Source organism: Dasypus novemcinctus, chromosome 11 (genome assembly GCF_030445035.2).
Source record: "Dasypus novemcinctus isolate mDasNov1 chromosome 11, mDasNov1.1.hap2, whole genome shotgun sequence".
Classification (NCBI taxonomy): Eukaryota; Metazoa; Chordata; class Mammalia; order Cingulata; family Dasypodidae; genus Dasypus; species Dasypus novemcinctus.
In genome coordinates this window covers 47,795,315-47,822,190 of record NC_080683.1, presented here as the reverse complement: position 1 = coordinate 47,822,190, position 26,876 = coordinate 47,795,315, and the positions used below count along the sequence as shown (strand labels likewise).

General features: G+C 39.2%; 1 protein-coding gene across 3 annotated transcripts in view; it reads left to right on the top strand.

The window, feature by feature from the left end:
* FILIP1 (filamin A interacting protein 1) overlaps positions 1–26,876 on the top strand; it is a 427,722-nt gene that overhangs the window by 30,390 nt on the left and 370,456 nt on the right. For 2 of the 3 annotated variants that reach the window (XM_071218557.1, XM_071218555.1), the window contains exon 2: positions 26,274–26,383. The gene's annotated coding sequence lies outside the window, so the exon portion shown is untranslated. Of the gene's footprint in view, positions 1–26,270; positions 26,384–26,876 lie in introns of all 3 variants that reach the window. The other variant, XM_071218554.1, reaches the window with a different exon arrangement.

Below are 26,876 nucleotides of genomic sequence, written 5' to 3'. Positions count from 1 at the left end.
TTTTTTTTTTTTTTAATCTGAATATGTGTTAATCTCTACTTATTGTTGAAAGAGAGTCTCACTGGATACAAAATTTTGGGCTGACAGTTGTTTTTCTTCAGCACTTGAAGTATTTCAACAACTTCTTGCCTCCTTGGTTTCTGATGAGAAATCACGTTCAATCTTATTTGGACTCTTTTATATACAATGCACTTTTCTCTTGAAGGTTTCAGAACTTTAACCTTGCCCTTTGCATTTGATAGTGTAATCAATATATGACAGGGTATTTCAGACTGACTCATTTCAAGTGTCATGTCTTTGTCTTCACTGATTCGTTCTTCTGCCAGCTCCAATCTGCTCTAGAAACTCTCCTGGGAATTGAGGTTTCAACTCCAGTAGTTCTGTTTGGTATTCTTTAAACTTCTTGGATGTGCCTCTTAAGTATTTTGCTAAGTTTGTAATGTTCTCTTTTACTATTCCTCCTGCCCCTTTCTCTCTTTCTTCTCCTTCTGGGACTCTAATAACACATATATTGGCATGCTTGAACATATCCCATAGCTGTTTTAGATTCTTTTCACTTTCTAAAAATTTATTTATCCATCCACCCCACCCCCCCACTGCCCGCCGCTTGTGCCCACTGTCTGCTCTGTGTCCATTTGCTTCACATTCTTCTGTGTCTGCTTGTCTTCTCTTCTCATCTTTTCTTTAGGAGGCACAGGGAACTGATCCCAGGACCTTCAGACATGGGAGAGAGTGCCTCAATGGCCTGAGCCACCTCAGCTCCCTGGTTTGTTGTGTCTCACTGTCTCTCCTCTGTGTCTTTTTTTGCTGCATCATCTTTTTTTGCCAGCTCTCCGTTCTTCATGGGCCAGCCAGCTCTCTGCAGTGTTTAGACCAGCTTGCTTTTCACCAGGAGACCCCTGGAATTGAACCAGGAACCCTCCATATGGTAGATGAGAGTCCAATTGTTTGAGCCACATCTGCTTCCTTCTTTTCACTTTTAATATTTCTTTTTTTCTTTCTGTTCCTCAGTCTGACTCATTTCAAGTATTTTATCTTTGAATTCACTGATTCTTTCTTCTGCTAGCTCCAATCTGCTCTTAAAATGCTCCTGGGAATTTTCCATTTCACTCATTGTGGTCTTCACTAGTTCCGTTGGTTCCTTTTTAAAAATTCTATTGCTTTACTAAACTTTTATATTGCTCATTCATTGTTTTCCTGATATCTATTATCTCTTTTACAGTGCTTTCCTTCATCTCCTTAGTGTTTATAATATCATGTTTTAAAGGCTCTGTTTGGTATGTCCACATTCTCATCTTCTTCAATGGTGTTTTCCAGATTTTTCCCTCTTCCTTCGGATGGGCCTTCATTTCCTATTTCTTTCTTGGTCTTGTACTCATTTGCTGCACACTGGATATTTTAATATTTTAAAGTGTTACCTCTGGAATTTATTCCCTGAGATTTCTGTTTCTTGGTTTTGTAACCAGCTGGTGATAACACAGAGAGAGTAAGTTCTGGGAGGATGGGCACACTGGTGAAGACTTTCTCAAGTCAGTCTTTTCCAGCCATAGCAGGTCCAGACACCAACAAAACTCTAATATGCCCATGGCAGAGGATCAGAAACGGTGCCAAGAGCTTCTGCAACAGCTCCCTAAAGCTGAACTTTCCTAGACTGCCCAGCAAATGCAGATTTTCAATTGTTCCCTGTAGTCCTGAGGAAGGGTAGTGTTTTATGTTTCTGCCCCTGACTCCGTTGGGACATCTCATGAAACTCAAACCAGTTAGGGGCAGTTTGAAACAATGGCTACCACCCCCTTTGTCCAGGTGGGTTGAAACATGGCTGACTCTGCCTTTGTCTGGGATGGGTTGAAAAAATAACTGCCTTCAAAGTCCAGCCCCTAGCCATACAAATTTACTAATTAAAAGTCATGATCAGTGATCAGCCATGCCCAACCCTGTTCTTGGGGAAAAGAATTTTTATGGCCCTTTCTGTCACCAGCAAAATAGACAGGTGTTTGGGTGCCAGTAGGCACTAGTAACCTCTGCACAGAGAGAGCAATTGGCTGTTCTTTATCGAAATTTATCAGCCTCTTCCACTCTTCCCTGAATGTTGTACAGTGTTCTTCTGGCCTCAGGAGTTTCAAAATAGTGTTTCAGGCAGTTCCTGCCTGTTTATAGCTTTTTTGGTGAAAGGATTGAGTGTTGAAACTCCCTATTCTGTCATTTTCCCACAATCACTCCAAACTTGGTTTTTGATGTGGAAATGGTGTTGTTTAAATTACAGCATTTCTTTGTTTTATTAAACTCATTTTTAATTAGCTACTTTTATTTCTTCCTTTGAGAATTGCTAGCTGATACCATTGCTCATTTATAGTTCTTTTATTGCACTGTGTGAACTTCACATAAAGTAAAGAAATAGCCCCCTTTTTGTTTGTCATTTTTCCTGTTAAAATGCTTTTCCCAGTTTATTATTTACTTTCATATTTTGGTTAATTTTTCTAGGTGCATACACGCAACATTTTTATATTGTCAATATTATGTTGTTTATAAGTTTAATAAGTTTCATCAGATTATTGACAAATATTCACTTTATTTTTCTCTTTTGGTTTTAATTTTTAAGGTTCTAATATTCAATTTGAGCTATATGGATTTTATTTGGAAACATAGTGTGAGGTGAATATCTAAATTCATTTTTTTTCTCAAAATTCTTGTAGTTACAATTTGTTGAATATTTTCACCATTGATTTCTGGTTTTTCTTTCACATTAAGTTCTATAACAAAGCATATTTGTGTGCCCTCTGTTTTATTCATTAGTGGTTTTCTGTTCCAATATTACTACCATACTTTAAAAAATTGTTATTTTGTAATATATTTTAATTACTGGTAGGCCTATTTCCCTCTCATTTTCTATTCTCCCCTAATCATACTATGTTTTCGTTATCATATTTTTCAAGTTCTAAAATAAAAATTCCATTAGAAACAATTAGAATTGTTAAATCTATGGGGAAAGCTGAAGTTTCACATTACAAAAAATGTTTTTAAGAAACTGAAATTTTTTGAGCACTTTCTAAATGAACATCACTATGCTTCTGAATGTTTTTCTCTTTCTATTCCCTAAATGGCACCAGCTGTGTGATTTTACTGCCAGCCAGATTATTATTTTCAACTTCCACTGGAGATTTTTTCCCTGCACTAAGTCTGCTGGTTTTTTTTCCTATTGCATTTGCTGCAGCATGACATATATATACTGAAATATTATATGTTACATTAAATATTCATTATTGTACACTGAAGTAAATTTTATTTGATTGATTTCTATAGTCTCTTGAAAATTTTAATATAAATAAATAAAATGTTTTATCATTTTGTTTTTTTAAAATTAAATCTCTATGTAAGATATTCTCTTCTTTTAGTCTTTAATTTTGGTTTATGATCTTTAAAGGAAAACAAAAAGTAAAAGATCATTCACCCTTTTCTATAGTAACTGAAATCTCTATAACACTGTCAAAAGTGCCAATCAGCTCATCACCTGATGAGGAAGGAATAGTTTGAAGATAGCTGTTCTGAAGAAACTCTTAAAACCATGCTTTCATGCTGTATTAGTCAGCCAAAGGGGTGCTAATGCAAAATACCAGAAATTGCTTGGTTTTTATAAAGGGTATTTATTTGGGATAGGAACTTATAGATAACAGGCCATAAAGCTAAGTTACTTCCTTCACCAATGTCTATTTCCATGTATTGTTGCAAGATGGCTGCTGAAGGCTATGAGGGTTCAGGATTCTTGGGTTCCTCCCTTCCAGGGTCTTTTTTCTTTCTGGGTTCAAGGTTCCTGTCTTCCTAGGGCTTGCTTCTTCCTGGGCCCAGGGTTCCTCTCTTCCTGGAGCTGGCTTCTCCTTCCACTGTGAGCTTACTTCCTGGGGTTCCAGTTTAAGGCTTCAGCATCAAACTCCAACATGAAAATTCCTCAACTCTGTCCTTTATCATGCCTATTATCTGTGAGTCCCCACCCACCAAGGGGTGGGGACTCAACACCCTAATGATGTGGCCCAATCAAAGCCCTAATCATAATTCCATCACACCCAGGTACAGACCAGTGAACAAACATAATCCAATATCTGTTTTTGGAATTCATAACCATATCAAACTGCTACACATGCCAATAGCACTAATTCATACCCAACACTTCAAGGTTCATTTTGGTCTTTCTCCTCTCCATTTGGTAAATACCTTCTCCCACAATGAGAAATCTAGCACTCATTTTTCAAAATATTTTCTCATTTTCTCAAGTTACTTATTTTCTCACACTGTATCAATCTGCCAGTCTCACTGTCTCCTTCATCTACCATCTTTGTACACCCTTCCTTTTATGCTCCCTATCCTTATTCCTGCATTTTGGGTGCCTATGAGCACACCACTGGTCCCCTTTACCTCTTAATCACCTTGTACCAAGAAGGGAAGGGGAAAAAAATGGGAAAGAAATAGGAATGGAAGAGAATGGTAAGGGAAAGAAATAGCAAGAGAGGGGAGAGGAAGAGAAAGAGATGAGATGAACTTAGGGTATTTATTTTTAAGAAAACAATGGGGTGAGTAATTAGATTTATGAATAAATAGGATTCCTAATGACTCCAAAGATTCTGGCAATAAGCAAAATTCCAGTGTTCATAACCTAACCATGTAAAATTTTGTGACTTATACAACTTTATTCTATTGTTTAAGAGCAGCATTTGGAAAAAGATCGTACTTTAGTTTTTCTTGGCTGATCGTTTCTGCTTGAATTCTAATTAACTGAAGCTTGAATGAATATTAAGGTAGGTAGGGAGAACAATGTAGGAGGATAGCAGAAAAATTTCCTAATTCTTCTTTGTCATGAACTGGCCTGCTCTCAGGAATTTGTAGTAACTAAAACATTTCTTTTCTTTATTTATTCCTTTCTATCTTCTTTCTTTTCTTAATTCTCTCTTTCTTTCTTTATTGCACAGAAATTTAAGTGTATTTTTATTTATCAAAATAAATTGAAGACTCTTTTACAGTCAAGGAGACAACCAAAATGTATACAGATTCTAAAATATTAAAGTCAATAAAACTTGACCTATTACAAAAGAGAAACAATTTAAAGCCTATTTCTCCCAGTGAATTACCTATTGAGAATGAGTTAAAAAATAAAGGTTGACTTGAACCTTAATAATATAATGAGTAACTCCTCTTCTTGGTTAATAAAATTAATGTTGTCTAAATTGGGTTATGAATCGGTAATATGATAGGACCCATTTTTTAGTTTGTTTTATAATGGTATTTTGAAAAATTATCAAATTTTAAAGGTAGCTAAAATAAGAACAAGGCCTAGAGCAACATTGTGCCTGGGAATTTCCTCCTGTCAGCCTTCATGTTACTCAAATGTGGCCACTCTCGAAGCCAAACTCAGCATGTAAATGCAATGCCTTCCCCCCAGCGTGGGACATGACACCCGGGGATGAGCCTCCCTGGCAACGAGGGACCACTATCAACTACCAACTGATGATGCAACTGGAAAATGACCTTATACGGAAGGTTCAATGCGGATCAGCAGAATATCCATGTCTACATAAAATACCATGACTTTAAAATGCTGTTTGACCTAAAGTAAGGGGGAAATGGAAAGGAGAAATGAGTTTATATGGCTACGAGTTTCTAAAAAAGAGTCTGGAGGCTGGCAGAAGGATTGCCCTCATGCACAACTGAGCAGAGTCAGAGAGACAGATAAAGCAGATACAACCCCCAGATATTGGTTCCTTTGAGGGCTAAAGAGACCCATGGGAGTTATGGTCATGGCCGATGGGGTTAACTACCAGGGCAGATGGCCCCTCTTTGGAAATGGTGTTTATGTGTGATGAATCTGGACTCAGATGGGATCTCCCTTCATAAGACTTTCATGCTAATGTGCTGGAGGTGCAGTTAATGTTGGGGTTTAAGATATATTTAGGGGATTTGAATCTCTGGACTGACAATGTGATAGCCAGGTCCTGAGCCTCAACAGACTCCAGCACCTACAATCTGATCTATTGGACTTACCACACTCAGCTAAGATGGAGTTGAAGAAGGACAACCACCACACCATGGAGCCTAGAGTGATTACAACTGAAAATGGGAGGATTGCATCCAGCATCCATGTGGAATCTGAGCCTCCTCTTGACATAGAGGTGCAATGGACACAACCAATCCAATGTCCACATAGAAGAGGTGGCATTGGATTGGGAAAATGTGGACATGGTGGACGATGGGTATGGGGAAAGGCAGGAAGAGATGAGAGGTGGAGGCGTCTTTGGGACATGGAGCTGCCCTGGATGGTGCTTCAGAGGTAATCACCGGACATTGTAAATCCTCACAGGGCCCACTGGATGGAATGGAGGAGAGTATGGGCCATGATGTGAACCATTGTCTATGAGGTGCAGAGGTGCCCAAAGATGTACTTACCAAATCCAATGGATGTGTCATGATGATGGGAACAAGTGTTGTTGGGGGGGGGGAGGGGGGGTGGGGGGGTGGGGTTGAATGGGACCTCACATATATATTTTCAATGTAATATTATTACAAAGTCAATAAAAAAAAATTTTAAAGGTAGCATTGCTTATTATATAATATTACATTTTAGAGACTTCCATAAACAATATAGTATAGTTTATAACTTCCCATCTGTTAGCATATTTTAAAATGCGTATGATTTAAGGTTTAGAATATCTATAAACAGTCTAATATTCATTGATAAAACAGAAAAATCAAAATCTACCTAATTCAGTGCTGGAACTTGGTTGATTTTAAATTATATTCAATAACTGAAAATAAAATTAATATTAAAATCTAAGTTATAGATATATGTGGTACTTGAAAAATAGCAAAATAGTTCTATACAGTGAAAGAAAAATAAAAGTTCCCTGCCCTACTACTTCCATGCAAGATTGCACTCCCCAAAACAAGTACTTTTATATATTCTTTTTTTTTTTTTTTTTGGTTTTTATAAGGGGTATTTATTTGGGGTAGGGGCTTACAGATGCCAGGCCATAAAGCATAAGTTGCTTCCCTCACCAAAGTCTATTTTCACGTGTTCAAGCAAGATGGCTGCCAATGTCTGCTAGGGTTCAGGCTTCCTTCCTGGGGCTTGCTTCTGTTTCCTCTGTCAGCTTACTTTCCTGGGCTTCAGCTTTATGTATTCTAGCAGTTTTTTCCTAATATTTGCCTCCTTATATCTAAATATAATAATGATTCTTTTTCTTCACTTTGAAGTTGATATTATCTATTATCTTGCAACTATGGATAATGACAATTAGGGCCTTTACTCACATATACTGCCACACTCACAGACATGTCCCCTCTTCAATCTTCCACCATTTTGTTATATAATAATTTTTGTTAGCTCATTTTTTAGTGTTTAAATTATTATAACTTTATAGATGTATTATACCACAGCAACACTTCCTTTCTTTTTATAATTGTTTGAATTTGAAATGAAAATTGTTTTTTGGTTGCTAAGATTTTTTTTTTTAGAGTAATGCTTGTTTTTAGTATTTACTTTTTATTGTATTTTTTAAATTGCTTTATTTCTCTAAGGAGTCAGTCACTCACAGACAGGTGTTGCTAATACTATAATTAATATTTTTGAATTCTCAATTCTTTATTAAATATCTCTATAGATTAATGAATCGAAGAAACATAAAAGAAACAAAGACATATAATAATTTGTATGATAAAGTCAATAAACTTAAGCTAAAATCCATTTTTTTATTATGTTCTAAAAACACAAGTAAAAGGAATGCATAATTATTAATTTGTATATGCTCTGTTGAAGGTTAATATCAAACTAACACTTGAAGGGAGGAATGAAATACTGGGTGACAAGGAAGCAGACCTGCCCAATGGATAGGGCGTCCGTCTACCACATGGGAGGTCCGCGATTCAAACCCCGGGCCTCCTTGACCCGTGTGGAGCTGGCCCATGCGCAGTGCTGATGCGCGCAAGGAGTGCCCTGCCACTCAGGGGTGTCCCTGCATAGGGGAGCCCCAGGCGCAAGAAGTGCGCCCCGAAAGGAGAGCCCAGAGCGAAAGAAAGTGCAGCCTGCCCAAGAATGGCATCGCACACATGGAGAGCTGAGACAACAAGATGACACAACAAAAAGAAAACACAGATTCCTGGTGCCACTGTTAAAGATAGAAGCAGTCACAGAAGAATACACAGCAAAGGGACACAGAGAGCAGACAACTGGGGAGGGGGCGGGGGGGGCAGAGAAATAAATAAAAAATATACCTTTAAAAAAAAAGAAATACTGGGTGACATCCTTGAATATACAGGAGCTATTCTGCAGAATGAGATTTCAGAATGTAAACAATCAGGACTTGGTGAGAGTTATCCTACTCAGTGTTACCATAGTTTGCTTTTTAAAATAAAATTTCCTTTTATTAGTGAAGTTGTAGGTTTTTAGAAAAATCATAAAGAAAATAGAGTTCCCATATATCCCCCTATTATGAACAATTTGCCTTAGTGTGATACCTTTGTTACCATTGATGAAAGAATATTATTATTATTATTTTTAAAGATTATTTATCTATTTCTCTCCCTTTCCCCCCTGCCCCAGTTGTCTGTTCTCTGTGTCTATTTGCTGCGTGTTCTTCTTTGTCCGCTTTTGTTGTTTTCAGTGGCATTGGGAATCTGTGTTTCTTTTTGTTGTGTCATCTTGTTGTGTCAGCTCTCCATGTGTGTGGTGCCATTCCTGGGTAGGCTGAACTTTCGCACTGGGCGGCTTTCCTTATGGGGCGCACTCCTTGCGCGTGGGGCTCCCCTATGCAGGAACACCCCTGCGTGGCAGGGCACTCCTTGCGTGCATCAGCACTGCATGTGGGCCAGCTGCACACGGGTCAAGGAGCCCTGGGGTTTGAACTGCGGACCTCCCATGTGATAGATGGACGTCCTAACCACTGGGCCAAGTCTGCTTCCCTATTATTATAATTGTACTATTAAAACTATAGTCCATAGTTTACATTAGGGGCCACAGTTTGTGTTGTACAGTTCTATGTGTATTTTTCCTAAATTTCTTCTAGTAACATATATACAACTTAAAATTTTTCCTTTAACCACATAGAAGTACACAATTTAGTGTTGTTAATTATAAGTACAGTCTTGTGTTACTAGTACTGTGGGGAGCCGCCCGGAGCTACGTGCATTTGCGGTCTCCAGCAACATGGCGGTTTTCATAAGTACGCCTACTCCACCCCTGTGCTTCCGCCTTCTTCTTCCCCTTTCCCCAGTTTCCCGGGCAAAAAGTGTCGCGCCTGCGCAACAAGATGTTGAAGCCATGACCAGCATTGAAGACTCCCAACCTATAGCAAGTGGTGTAACAGCATTTTATTGCCTTATATGGAAGAGCCGCTTCATCAGCCTATCACCCCCTGCTAATACCCTCCCCTTAGTATATATTCTGATGCTCTACCCTCAATAAACAGAGACTTGATCAGAATCCTGTCTTGTCTCCCGTTTCTCTCGCCTCTTGTCCCCCAATTCCCACTCCCTCTTTCAGGTGCCGGTTTGTTTGACCTGCGGGCCAGGTCATAGTACCACAATCCTTTACCAAAACTTTTGTTATCACTCCCCCCAAAATTCTGTACAGATTAAGCATTAACTCCCCATTCTATACCCCCACTCTGGCCCCTGGTAGCCTGTATTCTAGTTTCTGATTCTATGAATTTGCATATTCTCATTATATCATAGCAGTGATAACATACAGTAATTGTCCGTTTGTGTGGCATTTTTCAGTAAACATTACATCTTCAAGTTGATCCACGTTGTCACATGAATAAGACCTTTATTCCTTTTTATGGCTGAATAATATTCTGTTGTATGTATATATCACATTTTGTTTATCTATTCATGTGTTGATGGACACTTGAATTCCGCTCATCTTCTGGCAATTGTGAATAATGCCATTCTGAACATCAGTGAAATATCTCTTCACTGTTCCTGATTCCAATTCTATTGGGTATATACCTAGCAGAGGGGTTGCTAGATCTTATGGTAACTGTACACTTTGCTTTCTGAGGAACAACCAAATTGTTTTCCACAGAGCCTGCACAAATAATGAAGGAATGTTCTAATTTCTCCACATCTTCTCCAATGCTTTTTATCTCCCATTTTTAATTGAAAACTAATAGACATTTGTAATAGAGTTCTCCAAGGAAACAGAACCAATAGGATATATAGATTTATAATGTAAATATGAGATTTGTTGTAGGAGTTGTCTCACACTACTGTGGGGAATGGCAAGTCCAAATTCCATAGGACAGGCCACAGCTGGTAAATTCTGATAGCTTTTGGTACATTCCCCAGAAGAAGATGACTGGCTGAGATAGAGATGACAATTCTTCCAACTGCTGAAATCATCAATTCTCCCTTTAAGGCCTTCAACTTATTGTATGATACTTCTCTCATTGATGGAGACAATCTCTTTTGTTGATTGTGGATGTAATCATCCATATGCAATCAACTTACTGATTATTTAAATCCATGAAATAACCTCATAAAAATAATCAGGCCAGTGCTTGCTTGACCTAACAACTGGACACTATAACTAGTCAAGCTGACACATGAACTTAACCATCATACTATATCAGTGGGTATGGAATGGTGTCTCATTGCGGTTTTCATTTGCATTTTCCTAATGACTTATGATGATGAACATCTTTTCATGTACTTATTGGCCATATCTATACAATGGAGACATATCTATTCAACTCTTTTGTCCATATTTAAAATTGTGTTGTTATTTTGTTGTTGAGTTGTAGGATTTCTTTATATATTCCGGATATTAATTCCTTATCATATATGTGTTTTCCAAGTATTTTCTTCTATTGTGTAGGATGTCTTTTTACTTTCACAATAAAGCCTTTTGATGCACAGAAGTTTATAACTTTGATGAGGTCCCATTTATCTAAATTTTTTTAGTTGCTTGTGCTTGTGGTATAAGGTCAAGAAACTATTGCCTAACACAAGGTCCTAAAGATGCTTCCCTATGTTTTCTTCTAGGAGTTTTATAGTTTGGTTCTTATATTTAGGTCTTTGATAGATTTTGACTTAATTTTTGTATATGGTGTGAGGTAGGGGTTCCCTTCCTTTTTCTGCATATGGATATCCAATCTTCCTGTAAGCATTTGTTGAGAGACTGTTCTTTCCCTCTGAATATATGTGGCACTTTTGTCAAAAATCAATTGGTGGGAAGTGGCTTGGCTCAAGCAATTGAGCTCCCATTTACCAGATGGTGGACAAGGGTTAAAAAAAGAAAAAAGGTGTTCCAGATCTGCATGGTGAGGTGCAGTTCCCTGTGTGACAGAGAGTTGCAGGCCCCTGCATGGCAAACCAATGCACCAAAAAAGACAATGAGGCAACCAGATAGAAAAAAAAAAATTAATTGGCAATTGGAGAGCAGACGTAGCTCAAATGGTTGACCACCTGCTTCCCACATGGGAGGTCCCAGTTTCAGCTCCTGGTGCCTCCTGAAAAAACAAAAATGAACAACAGGGAAGTGGACTTGGCTCAGTGGATAGGGGACCGTCTACCACATGGAAGGCCCGCAGTTCAAACCCCGGGCCTCCTTGACCCATGTGGAGCTGGCCCATGCGCAGCGCTGACGTGCGCAAGGAGTGCCGTGCCACGCAGGGGTGTCCCCCGTGTAGGGGAGCCCCATGTGCAAGGAGTGCACCCCATAAGGAGAGCCGCCCAGCGTGAAAGAAAGTGCAACCTGCCCAGGAATGGTGCCGCACACACGGAGAGCTGACACACAGATGATGCAGCAAAAAGAAACACAGATTCCCATGCTGCTGACAACAGAAGCGGACAAAGAAGAACAAGCAAATAGACACAGAGAACAGACAACTTGGGGGGGGGGGGCAGAGGGGAGAGAAATAAATAAAATAAATCTTTAAAAAAACAACAACGAAATGAATAACAAGCGAAACAAATGGAAAAAACCAACTCAGGGAAGCTGATGTGGCACAGTAGTAAGCACCAGCTTCCCACATATGAGGTCCTGGGTTCAATCCCCAGTCCCTGGTCCCCCCCAAAATATTTCAATTGGTGATTAAAGTTGTACTGAGTTAATAATGGAGGGGAGGGATATGGAAAAAATAGGCCGAATGTTTGCTATGGACCATAGTTGTGGTAATAGTCTGAAGATTCTGTCTCATAATCTGTAACAAATGTTCCACAATGACTTGGTACGTTGCTGAAGGGTTGTTGAATGGGAATTCTGTGCATATGCATGATTGTTTCATAAGTTCACAACTTTTGTAATAAAAATATATTTTAAAAAATCAATTGGTGATTAATGAGGGTGTTTATTCCTGAGCTCTTAATTCAATTCCATTGGTCTATATATCTGTCCTTGTGCCAGTAGTATGTTGCTTTGATCACTGTAGCTTTGTAATAAGTTTTAAAATCTTGGAGTGTGATCCTCCAACTTTGTTGTTCTTTCTCAAGATGGCTTTGGCTACTCAGCACTCCTTACCCTTCCATATATATTTGATGATTGGCTTTTCCATCCTGCCAAGAAGGCTGTTGAACTTTTGGTTGGGATTACATTGAATCTGTAATTTCCTTTGGGTAGGATTGATATCTTTACAATATTTAGCCTTCTAATCCATGAAAGCAGAATATTCTTTTATTTATTTAGGACTTCTTTGATTTCTTTTAGTAATGTTTTGTAGTTTTCTGCCTATAAGTCCTTTACATCCTTGGTTAATTTTCTTCCTCGATATTTGATACTTTTAGTGGTTATTGTAAATGGAATTTTTTTTGCTTGATATCCTCTTCCCTCATTCTGTTTTGTGAAAAAACTAGTCATTTTACCTTAGGACAGAAGTACTTTGTCTTCTTTAGCTTAATTTCATTAAATACAAACTTATAATTTTCATATTCTTAAAGATCTAATAAATATAATGCTAATTTATTTTATTAGTGTTTGTATAAACCTATGGAGATTATATGCAAGTTGAATAATATTGAAAGAATTATAGTTTATGGAAGAAATATTTTTTCTCTTCTTCACAGGATACTAAACCTCTTTTTCATAATATTCTAAAATTGTGAACAACCTCAAAAGCATACTGACTACCAGGATCTGGAATATATTATAATTGTTTAATTTGTTTCAGTTATAATTTAGAAAAATCTTTTCATAGCTTTCAAGGGCTTTCTCTTTTCTTATTGAAATTTGGCAATTGGATTATGACTTATTCTCATTCCAAGACTTTTTAAAATAGTTGTTTTTAGAGGTTTATTTATTTACACCCCCCTCACCCTATTGTCTGCTCTCTGTATCTATTCACTGTGTGTTCTTCTGTGTCTGCTTGTATTCTCATTAGGCGGCTCTGGGAACTAATCTTGGGACCTCCTGGAGTGGGAGAGAAGCGCTCATTCTCTTGTGCTACCTCAGCTCCCTGGTCTGCTGCATTTCTTATTGTCTCTCCTCTGTGTCTCTTTTTGTTGCACCATCTTGCTGCACCAGCTCTCTGTGTAGGCCAGCATTTCATGTGGGTCAGCACTCCAGCTCGGGCCATCACTCTGCTTGGGCCAGCTTGCTTTCACCAGGAGGCCCCAGGTATTGAACCCTGGACCTCCTATATGGTAGATGGGAACCTAATTGCTTGAGCCATATCCGCTTCTGACCAAGATTTAAAAATATATATAAATTGGGGAATTACAGGATAAACTATGCCAAGCAAGATTTATTCTATAACATTCCCTCAGTCCCTATCATCCTTAATTTCCAAGCCTAGTAGACAGAGTTCTAAGATAGACTCACATCTCCCTATTTTGTGACACCTAGCCCTTCTCCCAATAGCTCTTAAGAAGACCCTGAAGAGTCTAGGAAAAACCTTCTTCTTCCAATAGTTTTTTTTTTTAAGATTTATTTATTTATTTATTTATCTCCCCCCTCTCCCCTCGCAGTTGTCTGCTTTCTATGTCCATTCACTGTGTGTTCTCTGTGTCCGCTTCTATTCTTGTCAGCAATATGGGAATCTGTGTTTCTTTTTGTTGCATCATCTTGCTGCATCAGCTCTCCGTGTGTGTGGCACCACTCCTGGGCAGGTTGGACTTTCTTTCGTGCTGGGCGGCTGTCCTTTTGGGGCACACTCCTTGATGTGGGGCTCCCCTATGCGGGGGACACCCCTGCATGGCAGAGCACTCCTTGCGCGCATCAACACTGCATGTGGGCCAGCTCCACACGGGTCAAGGAGGTCCTGGATTTGAACCGCGGACCTCCCATGTAGTAGGCGGACGCTCTATCCATTGAGCCAAGTCTGTTTCCCTAGTTTTTTTTTTTTTATTCTCCTCACCCTCCTTGTGGCTTGCTTGCTGTCTCCTCTCTGTGTCCATTAACTGTACGTTCTTCTGTGTGTCTGCATTTTATTTTTATTTATTCTTGCTCCCCCACTTGTGGCTTGCTTGTTGTCTGCTCTCTGTGTCCATTTGCTATGCAGTCTTCTGTATTTTTTTTTAAGTTGTCTCCCTTTTCATTGCGTCACCTTGCTGAGTCGGCTCTCCGCAGTGCTTGTGGGCCTGTGGCTCTCTCTGCAGCATGTGGGTGAGCCTGCCTTCAGAAGGAGGTCCTGGGACATGAACCCACAGCTTCCCATTTGGTAGATGGGAGCCCAACTGATTGAGCCATAACCGCTTCCCCTTCCAATAGTTTTTATATTCGGATTTCTATGTGACATTTTCATCCTGCTTGACTTTTCTAATTTTGGGCTCCAAAATTACTCATTTACTGATATGTGTGTGTGTATGTGTGTGTATACATTGAACAAACAGATGCAAATAAAAAGGTAGACACACTAACAGAAGAACATAAAATTCACTAATAAACTCATAATCCTCACTATTTTGTCATGGTTTGTCTTTGGGTTTTCCAGCATTTCAGGCCTCTGTTTTTTTACAGCTTTTATGATCTCCTCTGAGATTAATGTTGCCTGTAATATATAACCACAAACCAGCCATTTTCTGCCTTTCTATCTACTTATCATGAGAGACCTGTCACTAAAAAGGAGGTGCATATCCTTTTTTAGTTGTAACTCATCCATTAACTGGTGGATGTCTCTGTCTTTTTTGCACAATTATTTATTAAGTAGTTTTATTCAGATATATTCATATACCACACACTTGATCTAAAGTGCATAATCAGTGGCTTTTAGTGTAATCACAATGTTGCACATTCATCATCACAAAAACTTTTAGAATAATTTCATTACTCCAAAAAGAAAAACTCCACATCCCTTAGCATGCCTTCCCTAGCCCTACATAGACACTAATCAAAATTCATCTTTATAAATTGATTTATATTTATATTTTATACAAATGGAATCATACAATATGTTACACAAGGTATTTGGTTCAAAGTAACATAATCATACAGTGTTTGTTCTTTTTTGACTGGCTTGCTTTGCTCAACATAATGTCCTCCAGGCTCATGCATATTGTCATATGCTTTACGACTTCATTTCATCTTACAGCTGCATAATATTCCATCGTGGGAATACACCATAGTTTGTTTATCCATTCTTCTGTTGATGGACACCTGGATTGTTTCCAACTTTTGACAATCATGAATAATGCCACTATGAACATTGGTGAGCAGATGTCTGTTCGTGTCACCGATCTCAGATCTTCTGGGTATATACCCAGTAGTGGTATTGCAGGGTCACAGGCAAGTCTATATTCAGCTTCTTCAGGAATTGCCAAACAGTCCTCCACTGTGACTGTACCATTCTGCATTCCCACTAACAGTAAATAAGTGTTCCTATCTCTCCACATCCTCTAAAACACTTGTATTTCTGTCTTTTTAATAGTGGCCATTCTAATAGCTGTGCAATGATATCTCATTGTAGTTTTGATTTGTATTTCCCTAATCATTAGTGATGTTGAGCATTTTTCACATTGTTTTTTTGCCATTTGTGTCCTGTCCTTGGATAAATGTCTATTCAAGTCTTATGCCCATTTTTTTCTTTATCTTTTATTTATTTATTTTTCTTCTTTATTTTCTTTTAATGTTATATTCAAAAAATATGAGGTCCCCATATACATCCCACCCCACCCACCCCACCTCTCCCACATCAACAACCTCTTTCATCATCATGGCACATCCTCTGCACCTGGCTAATACATTCTGGAGCACCACTGCACCACATGGACAGTGGTCCACACTGTAGTCCACACTCTCCCCTAGTCCGCCAAGTGGGCCACGGCAGGACACACAATGCCAGTATCTGTCCCTGCAGCACCACCCAGGACAACTCCAAATCTTGAAACTGCCCCCATACCATATCTCTTCTTCCGTCTCCCTACCATCAGCAGCCACCGTGGCCACCCTCTCTACATCACTACTACAATTTCTTCCCTTACTAATCACAATAGTTCCCCAGCAGAACACCAGTAAGTTCAATCTAATGCATACTCTATTCCTCCATCCTGTGGACCCTGGGATGGTCATGTCCAGTCCCCCTCTACATCAAGAAGGGGCTTAGATTCCACATGGATGATGGATGTAATTCTCCTGCTTGCAGCTGTAGGCACTCTTGGCTCCCTGGTGTGGTGGTTGACCCTCTTCACCTCCCTGTCAACCGGCCAGCATAAGTCCAACAAACCAGAGGGTAGGAGCTGCAAGTCTGCTGAGGCTCAGGGCCTGGCCATTATATGGACAGTCCAGAGATTCAGGTCTCCTGAGTATACACCAACCCAAACACCAACCATAGGTCCAGTAAAAGTAACAGAAGAGGCATGTGTAGAAAGGTTATATCTGAGTCCAACTCCATCACACTCAGGAACACAAACTCCAAAGTAGGACCAACTGACATGGCCCTGAACTCCAGAGCCATCTACCATTACCATAGAACCTGTGGGTCTCTGCAACCCTCAGGAGAACCAGTACCTAAATTTCCATCTACCTTGGCTGTCTCTGATACCCTGCAGAGGCGTGCATAAGCGCGACCCCTCTGATGACCTCCTAACTCTTTTTTGGAGACTCATAGCCATATAAGCTCACTTGTCCTTTCCATTTCCCCCTTTTATCCAAAGTCAAAAAGCATGTTTTCACACCTGATATTACATGTAGGCTGAGATATTCTGCCGGTCTGAGGTGACCCCTTTATTCAAGATCTTTTTCTAGTTACATCATTAGCTGGTGCTTGCTCGTAATCCCTCAGCACCAGGGAGGCTTATCCCCGGGAGCCATGTCCCACTCTGGGGGGAAGGCAATGCATCTACATGCTGAGTTTGGCTTAGATACTGACCACATTTGAGCAACATGGAGGCTCTCAGGAGGTAACTCTTAGGTGCCCTGCAGCTCTAGCCCTACTTCATATTTCAGGCACACAGGCTCATAATTAGAGCCATCAGTATCAAGGGCTCATCTCTGGACCATCCATCTTTGTTGGTCTTTGCCATTGCACTTGGCAGATTGTTGCTGTTCCATTGGGGAATGCAATAGAGCTCCCCTGGCCGGGAACTCAATACTCTCTCAGTTGTTGTTTCCATCTGAAACCACTATGAAAATATCCAAACCTTTCTATGTACCCTGTATACATGACCTGGAGAATTCCCTCCCAACCATGTGCCCCCCAACAAAAACACCCCACACAAGTGCTCCTCCCCCACTATAGTAGAACCTCTCTGTAGTCCCAAACTTCTTCAAAAAGGAAACCCAATATATTGTCAGGTTCCATTAATAGTAAAATGGAATATCGTGATGGGTTTAAAGGTTAGATATAGAATACATAGTAATTTAGAAAAATTAAATAAAGGAAAAAATAAATTGGGGTATCAAAAAATGAAAAAATGAAAAAGCTTTGTTTTTGACATTTTGCCTTTCATCACTGCTATAGGTGTTGCCTTGTATGTACAGTGGCAAGGCAATTTCTTCTGATTCTTCCTCAGTGTCTACATCCTTTCTTTTTTTTCCTTCTAATAAGTTTGTCTTCACATAAGTTTTAGATCACAGTAACTCACATATACAATATATGGTACTCCCACATATCCAACATCAAACCCTTGGTCCCTTCCCTAACAGTGATCTTTTTACATGTTCATATTATATTTGCTGCAGCTGATGTACAGATTTTGAACAATAGCTTTCAAACATGGTTTCATTTGTTTACATTATGGTTTATATTTTAGACTATACAATTTTCTGAATTTTTAGTTATCTTATGTTTTACATTTTAGCCTATAGACTTTTATACATTTTTGGTGTAATTTAACATGTCCTATAGCTATCATTGCATGATCTTGTGGAACACTTCCATTGCCCCACAGTTAAATTGATTCCATGTATTCAACACCTCTTTCCCCCTCCCCTCAGGGCCCACCATGACAATCAATCTTCATTACTTGAAGGACCATATTCAGAGATACTTGCAACAATGTTGAGGGCTTGACATACGTGACTGCCCTAACCCATTGGGAGCCACCAATTCTCTCGAGAGATACAATTTCCTTTGTTTGAGAACATCAGTCCTTCCCAGGATGTGGATATACCTTCACTCTCATTGTATGGGTCTCCACCGAATGATATAACCTACTATGACAAAATGAGCATTCACACACTACCTAGAAGCTTGCCCTGTGTCAGATGCCCCCCTCAAGCATCTTAAACAGGTAACCTTCTGTATTATATTTTCTAAAGAGTTTTCTCTACATAATAATTTCAACCACATACCTGACAATCTCCTATGTTCAAATGTTCCCCCCATCCTCCCTCCAATTTCTTGGGCCATCTGACCCATCCTCCCATCTGTAGACCCCCTCAAGCCCACAAAGCCCCACCAAAAGTTATCCTTATGCCCCAATTTTATCCCTTCCCTGTACAAATATTTACCTCCAGTTTATCATAGATTTCACCCATGTATGTGACATGTGGCAAGCTTCCTCTGCCCCCCAACTTCCTTTATGTTTATCATCCAGTCTCTGGTTCTGTGAGACAGCTTGGTTTACTTATTTCATATCATTGAGGTAATGTAGTATTTGTCCTTCAATGCCTGGGTTTCTTCACTCAACATAAGGTTCTCAAGATTCATCCATATTATCACATATGTTTGTACTGTATTTTTTCTTATAGCTGAGTAGTATTCCATTGTATGTATATACCACATTTTATTTATCCATTCATTCTCTGATGGGCATTTGGGTTGATTCCAACTTTTGGCAATAGTGAATAGTACTGCTATGAACATTGGGTGCCTATATCAGTTTGTGTCCTTGTTTTCAGTTCTACTGGGTATATACCCAGCAGTGGAATTGCTGGGTCATATGGCAAATCTGCAGCTAGTTTTTTGAGAAACTGCCAAACTGTCCTCCAGAATGGCTGGATCCTTCTGCATTCCCACCAGCAGTGGATGAGTGTTCCCATTCCTCCACATCCTCTCCAACAATTGTATCTTCTAATTTTTTGATAGCTGCCAGTCTTATGGGAGTAAGATGGTATCTCTTTGTTGTTTTGATTTGCATTTCCCTTATTGCTAGTGATTTTGAGCATTTTTTCATGTGTTTTTTAGCCATTTGTATATCTTCTTTGGAGAAGTATCTGTTCAAATCTTTTCCACATTTTTTAATTGGGCCATTTGTCTTTTTATTGTTGAGTTATAACATCTCTTTATATATCATGGATATTAAACCCTTATTGGATATGTGATTTCCAAATATTTTCTCCCATTGAGTCTGCTGTCTTTTGACAAGGTCCTGTGATGTGCAAAACTGTTTAATTTTGAGGAAGTCCTATTTATCTATTGTTTCTTTTGACTCATGTCCTTTGGGTGTAAAGTCCAAGGAACCACTGCCTACTACAAAGTCTTCGAGATGTTTCCCTACATTTTCTTCTAGTAGTTTTCTGATCCTGGCCTTTTTATTAAGGTATTTGATCCATTTTGAGTTGATTCTTTTATAGGGAGTGAGATAGGGGCCCTCTTTTATTCTTTTGGTTATAGATATCCAGTTTTCTCAGCACCATTTGTTGAAGAGACTGTTTTGCCCCATTAACATGGACTTTGTAGGTTTGTAAAAAACCAGTTGACCATATAGGTGAGGGTTTATTTCTGGACTTTCAATTCTATTCCACTGATTGGTGTGTTTATCTTTATGCCAGTACCATGCTGTTTTGACCGCTGTAGCTTTGTAATGTGTTTCAAGGTAAGGCAGATATATAAATGGCTAAAAATCCTCCCATGTTGCTCTTCTTTTATAGAATTCTTTTGGCTACTTGGATGCATTTTTCCTTCCAAATGAATTTGGTAATTGCCTTTTCTAATTCTGTAAAGTAGGCTATTGGAATTTTAATTGGTATTGCCTTGAATCTATAAATCAGTTTGGGTAGGATAGACATCTTCATGATATTTAGTCTTTTTTTTTTTTTTTTAAAGGTTTATTTATTTATTTAATCCTGTCCCCCCCATCCCCACCCCCCCCCCCCCCGGTTGTCTGTTCTCTGTGTCTATTTTGCTGCATCTTGTTTCTTGTCCACTTCTGTTGTCGTCAGTGGCACGGGAAGTGTGGGCAGTGCCATTCCTGGGCAGGCTGCACTCTCTTTCTTGCTGGGTGGCTCTCCTCACTGGCGCACTCCTTGCGCGTGGGGCTCCCCTACACAGGGGACACCCCTGGGTGGCACGGCACTCCTTGCGTGCATCAGCACTGCGCATGGGCCAGCTCCACATGGGTCAAGGAGGCCCGGGGTTTGAACTGCGGACCTCCCATGTGGTAGACGGACGCCCTAACCACTGGGCCAAGTCCACCGCCGATATTTAGTCTTTAAATTCATGAACATGGAATGTGTTTCCATTTGTTTAGGTCTTCATTGATTTCTTTTAGCATTATTTTGTAGTTTCCTGCATATAGTTCCTGTACTTTGTTTAAATTGATTCCTACATATTTGAGTCTTTTTGTTTTTATTGTAAATGGATTTCCTGATTTCCTCCTCAGATGGTTCGGTACTAGTGTACAAAAACATTATTGATTTTTGTATGTTGATCTTGTATCCTGACACTTTGCTGAGCTCATTTATTAGCTCAAGTGCTTTGTGGCAGATATTTCAGAATTTTCTAAATATAGGATCTTGTCATCCATGAATAGTGAGAGTTTTACTTCCTCTTTGCATATTTGGATACCTTGAATTTTTTTCTTGTCTAATTGCCCTAGCTAGAACTTCTAGTACAACATTGAATAACAATGGTGGAATTGGCCATTGTTGTCTTGTTCTGGATCTTAGAGGGGGCATTTTCAACCTTTCCCCATTGAGAATGATGTTGGCTGTAGATTTTTTATATATGCCTTTTATCATATTGAGGAATTTTCCTTCTATTCCTATCCTTTGAAGTGTTTTCTTATCAAAAAAGGATGCTGGATTTTGTCAAATGCCTTTTCTGCATCAATTGAGATTATCATGTGTTTTTTTTCCCTTCAATTTGTTAATGTGGTGCATTACATGGATTGATTTTCTTATGTTGAACCAGCCTTGCATACCAGGGATAAATCCTAACTGCTTGTGATGTATATGTTTTTTGATATGCTGTTGGAGTCAATTTGCAAGTATTTCATTGAGAATTTTTGCTCCTGTGTTTATTAGAGAGATTCGTCTGTAATTTTCTTTTCTTGTAGTGTCTTTATGTGGCTTTGATATTAAGGTGATGTTGGTTTTGTAAAATGTGTTGGTAATTGTACGAGTTTGATATGGTTATGAATTCCAAAAATAGATATTGGATTATGTTTGTAATCTGGTCTGAACCTTGGCATGATTAAGTTATGATTAGGGCTTTGATTGGGCCATGTCATTAGAGCTGGCCCTAATGACACTGATAAAAGACATGGCAAGCACAGAGTTGAGGGTTTATGATGTTGGTGTTTTGATGCTGGAGTTTGATGCTGAAATCTTAAGCTGGAGTCCCAGGAAGTAAGCTCACAGAGGAAACAGAAGCAAGCCCCAGGAAGAGAGAAACCCGAGCCCAGAAAGAAACAAGCCCTGGGAAGAGAGGAACCCTGAACCCAGACAGAAGCAAAACCCAGGAAGAGAGAAAACCAGGAAGCCTGAATTCTTGCAGACATTGGCAGCCATCTTGCTCCAACACATGAAAACAGACTTTGGTGAGGGAAGTAACTTATGCTTTATGGCCTGGTATCAGTAAGCTCCTACCTCAAATAAATACCCCTTATAAAAACCAACCAATTTCTGGTATTTTGCATCAGCACTCTTTGGCTGACTAATACAGTAATTTTTCCTCCTCTTCAATTTTTTGGGAAGAGTTTAAAGATGATTGGTGTTATTTCTTTTTGAAATGCTTGGTAGAATTCACCTGTGAAGCCATCTGGTCCTGGACATTTCTTTTTTGGGAGATTTTTGATGATGGATTCAATCTCTTTTAATGTGATTGGTTTGTTAAGTTCGTGTACTTCTTGTAGCATCAGTGTAGGTGGTTTGTGTGCATTTCTAGGAATTTGTCCATTTCATCTAGGTTGTCTAGTTTGTTGACATACAGCTTCTCACAATATCCTCTTATGATCTTTTTAATTCTGTGGGGTCAGTTGTAACTACTCCCTTTTATTTCTGATTGTATTTATTTGCATCTTCTTTCTTTTTTTCTTTGATAGTCTAGCAAGAGTTTGTTAATTTTATTGATCTTCTCAAAGAACCAGCTTTTGGTTTTATTGATTTTTTCTACTGTTTCCCCTCCCCCCCCCCATTTTCATTTATTTCTGCTCTAATCTTTATTATTTCTTTCATTCTGCTTGCTTTGGGGTTGGTTTGCTGTTCTTTTTCTAGTTTCTCCAGTTGTTGAGTTGGATCTTTCAGTTTAGCTCTCTTTCTTTCTTTTTTTCTTTTTTTAAATATAGGTGTTTAGGACTATAACATTCCCTCTCAAGACTGCCTTTGCTGCATTCTTGTTTTCATTTTGTCTCAATACATTTACTGATTTCACTTGCAATGTATTCTTTGGTTCACTGATTAGTTATGAGTATATTTTTTCAGCCTCCAAACATTAGTGAATTTACTTTTTTCCCATCTATTATTGATTTCCAGTTTCATTCCATTATCATCTGAGAAGGTGCTCTGTATAATTTAAACTTTTTTATATATACTGAGAGTTGATTGTGCCCTAACATGTAATCTACCTGGAGAAAGATCCTTAGACACTTGAGAGGAATGTATAACCTGCTGAGTTTGGATGTAACATTCTGTATATGTCTGTTAGGTCTAATTTGCTTATCATATTTTTCAAGTTTTCTGTTTCCTTGTTGATCTTCTGTCTAATGTTCCATCTAATGGTGTGAGTGGTATGTAGAAGTCTCCAATGATTATTCGTAGATACGTCTGTTTTTTCCTTCAGTTTCCCCAGAGTTTGTCTCATGTATTTTGGGGCACCCTGGTTAGGTGCATAGATATTTTATCTGGTATATCATCCTGGTGGATTGTCCCTTTTATTAATATGTAATGACCTCTGTATCTCTTATAACTTTTTTTGCATTTAAAGTCTGTTTTATCTGGTATTAGTACAGCTATACCTGCTCTGTTTTGTTACTATTCACATGGAATATCTTTTTCCAAAGTTTCACTTTCAATTGTTTTTTATCCCTGGGTCTATGCTGAGTTCTCCTGTAACAACATAAGGATGGCACTTTTTTTTTTTTATCCATTCTAGCAGTCTATATCTTTTTCAAAAAATATATAATGCTTAAGGGATGTTCTTTTTTTAAAAATTTATTTCTCTACCCCCCCGCCCCCATTGTTTGTTCTCTGTGTCCATTTGCTGTGTGTTCTTCTGTGTCCACTTGAATTCTTGTCAGGTGGCATTGGGAATCTGTATCTCTCTTTTTTTTCCCCCAACATATGTTTTATTGAGACAAATTTCACATACAATAAAATGTACTATTTAAAAATGTACAGTCCAGTTTTAATATATTCACAGAGTTGTGCCACCATCACTACTATCTAATTCCAGAATATTTTTGTTACCCCTAAAGAAACCCCTTACTGTTAGAAGTCACTCTACCCCTACCCCAAACTCCCTCACTAATCTAATCTACTTATCTACCTTCTCTCTATATGGATTTTCCTATTCTCTTCATTTCATATGAATTTAATTATCCAGTAAGTGGTCTTTTGTGATTGGCTTCTTTCACTTTACATAATGTTTTCAAGGTTCATCCTGTTGTAGCACTTACCAGTACCTCATTCCTTTTTATGGCTAAATAAAATTCCACTGTTTTTTTTTTTTTTAATGGATTAACTTTACTTTTTTTAGTCTTTTTTAGTCTTTATTTATTTATTTTTTAATGTTACATTAAAAAAATATACCCTCCCACCTTCCTCACCCCCCTCCTCCCACAACAACCAACTCCTCCCACATCATGGGACTCTCACAGGACTCGGTGAACACATCTCTGAGCACTTCTGCACCACATGGTCAATGGTCCACATTTAAGTTTACACCTCCCCCAGTCCACCCAGCGGGGCATGGGAAGACATACAATGTCCAGTAACTGTCCCCGCAGTACCACCTAGGACAACTCCAAGTCCTGAAAATACCCTGACATCACATCTCTTCTTCCCACTCCCCACCCCCAGCAGCCATCATGGCCACTTTCTCCACCTCAATGCCACATTTACTTCCATCACTAATCACAGCAATTCCAGAATAGGGCATCAGCAAGTCCACTCCAGTCCATACTCCACCCCTCCATTTTGTGGACCCTGGAATGGCTATGTCCACTCCACCTCTGTATCAAGAGGGTGCTTAGATTCCACTTGGATGATGGATGCAGTTCTCCTGTTTGCAGTTGTAGGCACTCTTGGCTCCTTGGTGTGGTGGTTGACCTTCACCTTCCTGTTAGCTGGCTGGGGTAAGTCCAATAAACCAGAGGATAGGAGTTGCAAGTCTGTCGAGGCTCAGGGCCTGGCTATCACATGGTCAGTCCAGAGATTCAGGTCCCCTGAGTATACACTAAACCCCAGTGCCAACCACAGGTCTGGTAAAAGCGACAGGAGAGGCTTGTGAACAAAGATCACATCTGATTCCAACTCCATAGCACTCAGGAACACAAACTCCAAAGTAGGGCCAACTGACATGGCACTGAACTCCATCTGCTATGACCATAGAACCTGTGGGTCTTTGTAGCCCTCACAAGTACCAATACCTGGGGTTGTATCTACTTTACCTGTCTCTGGGACTCTGTTGAAGTGTGCATAAGGGCAACCTCTCTGATGATCTCCCAGCTCTTTTTTGGAGACTCATAGCCATAAAAAGTCATTTGCCCTTTCCATTTCAAGGTCAAAAAGCATTTTTTAACTCCTGATATTACATGTAGGCTGAGATATTCTGTTGGTCTGAGTTGACCCTTTTATTCAAGGCCATTCTCCAGCCACATCATCATATGTGGGAGTACCGTATATTGTATATATGAATTACTGTCTAAAACTTTTGTGAAGACAAGCTTAATAATTAGAAAAAAAAGAAAAAGAAAGTATGTAGACACTGAGGAAATTCCGTTGTTAATGCATCCACAAGTTGATAGACATTTCAGTTGTTTCCACTTTTTAGCTACTGTAAATAATGCTGCTATAAACATTCAAGTATAAATTTTTGTGTGTATTAGTCAGTCAAAAGGGGTGCTGATGCAAATTACCAGAAATCTGTTGGCTTTTTAAAATGGTATTTATTTGGGTTAAAAACTTACAGTTACAAGGCCCTAAAGAGTCCAGCTCAAGGTTACGTCCTCACCCAAAGTCAGTTGCCATGTGTTGAAGCAAGATGGAGGGCAATATCTGTGAGGGTTCAGCCCTCCTCTTTTGTGGGAAACAAAGGCATGTTGTTTCCATAATAGCAAGTTACTTCCTTGACCACTGGGTCATGCTGTCCCTAGAGGTATATGTACAGGTCATAAATCTCCCAGGGAGATGTAACATTCTGGTGGAACCAAGACTTGCTAGTACGGAAACAACTTGGGCAACAAGATTTATGAGTATATTTGTTTCAATAACATAATAGAACATTGTGAACTTTGGTTACTATCTAATCCACTGTACTATTAAGAATGAGATAATGGTAATAGTTATCTAGAATGGTTGCTGCTTCTCACGATTGGTTGGGGTATATAAGCAAGCCCCTGGGACCAATAAATTCGTCTGATGAGCTTGAGGCTTCAATGCTCTCAGATCCCCTGATCCCAATCTCTCTTTGTCTTTCATTCCCAATACCCTTCGGGTCCACAACTCTGACATCTGGCACCCAACATGGGACCCGAAGAAGTAACTGCAACAGAGATTCTTCCGTGGCAGTGTTGGGAATGCGGAAACTGAAAACCTTCCTGAAAGGTTGAGGCATCCATCGAAAGGTGACTCGAGTCTGACAATACAGTGGTAAGAATCTTAATTAATTTTGTTTTCTGCTAGCATCAGTGTATGGGTAATCAACCAGGACATCTGGAAAAATATTCACAGGTACTAAAACTCTTTTAAATACTGTTGGAGTCTCAGTAAAAACTGCTGATTTACTTGAACTTTTTGCTCTAGTACAAGAACACTGTTACTGGTTTCACCCACAAGGAAAGACTCTTTTAAATCTTAAACAGTGGAAACAGGTAATGAAGGCACTATGTAGAGCATACCAAAAAGGAGAAACTATACCATTGTCAGTGTGGGCTTTAGGGCAACAGATTGCAGCAGCCTTAGATCCGCTGCAGTCTGAAGCCGAGGAGGAAGAAATTACCATTTTTTCTAGAGAGCCGCATGACATAGGCCATCAGAGTGAGGACAGGGAGGAAACGGAGGACAGGGACGAGGATGAGCATCCCAATGGAAAAAAAACTAACCCCTTCCTGCCTAAGCAAATGTCTAAATAGAATGTTTCTAA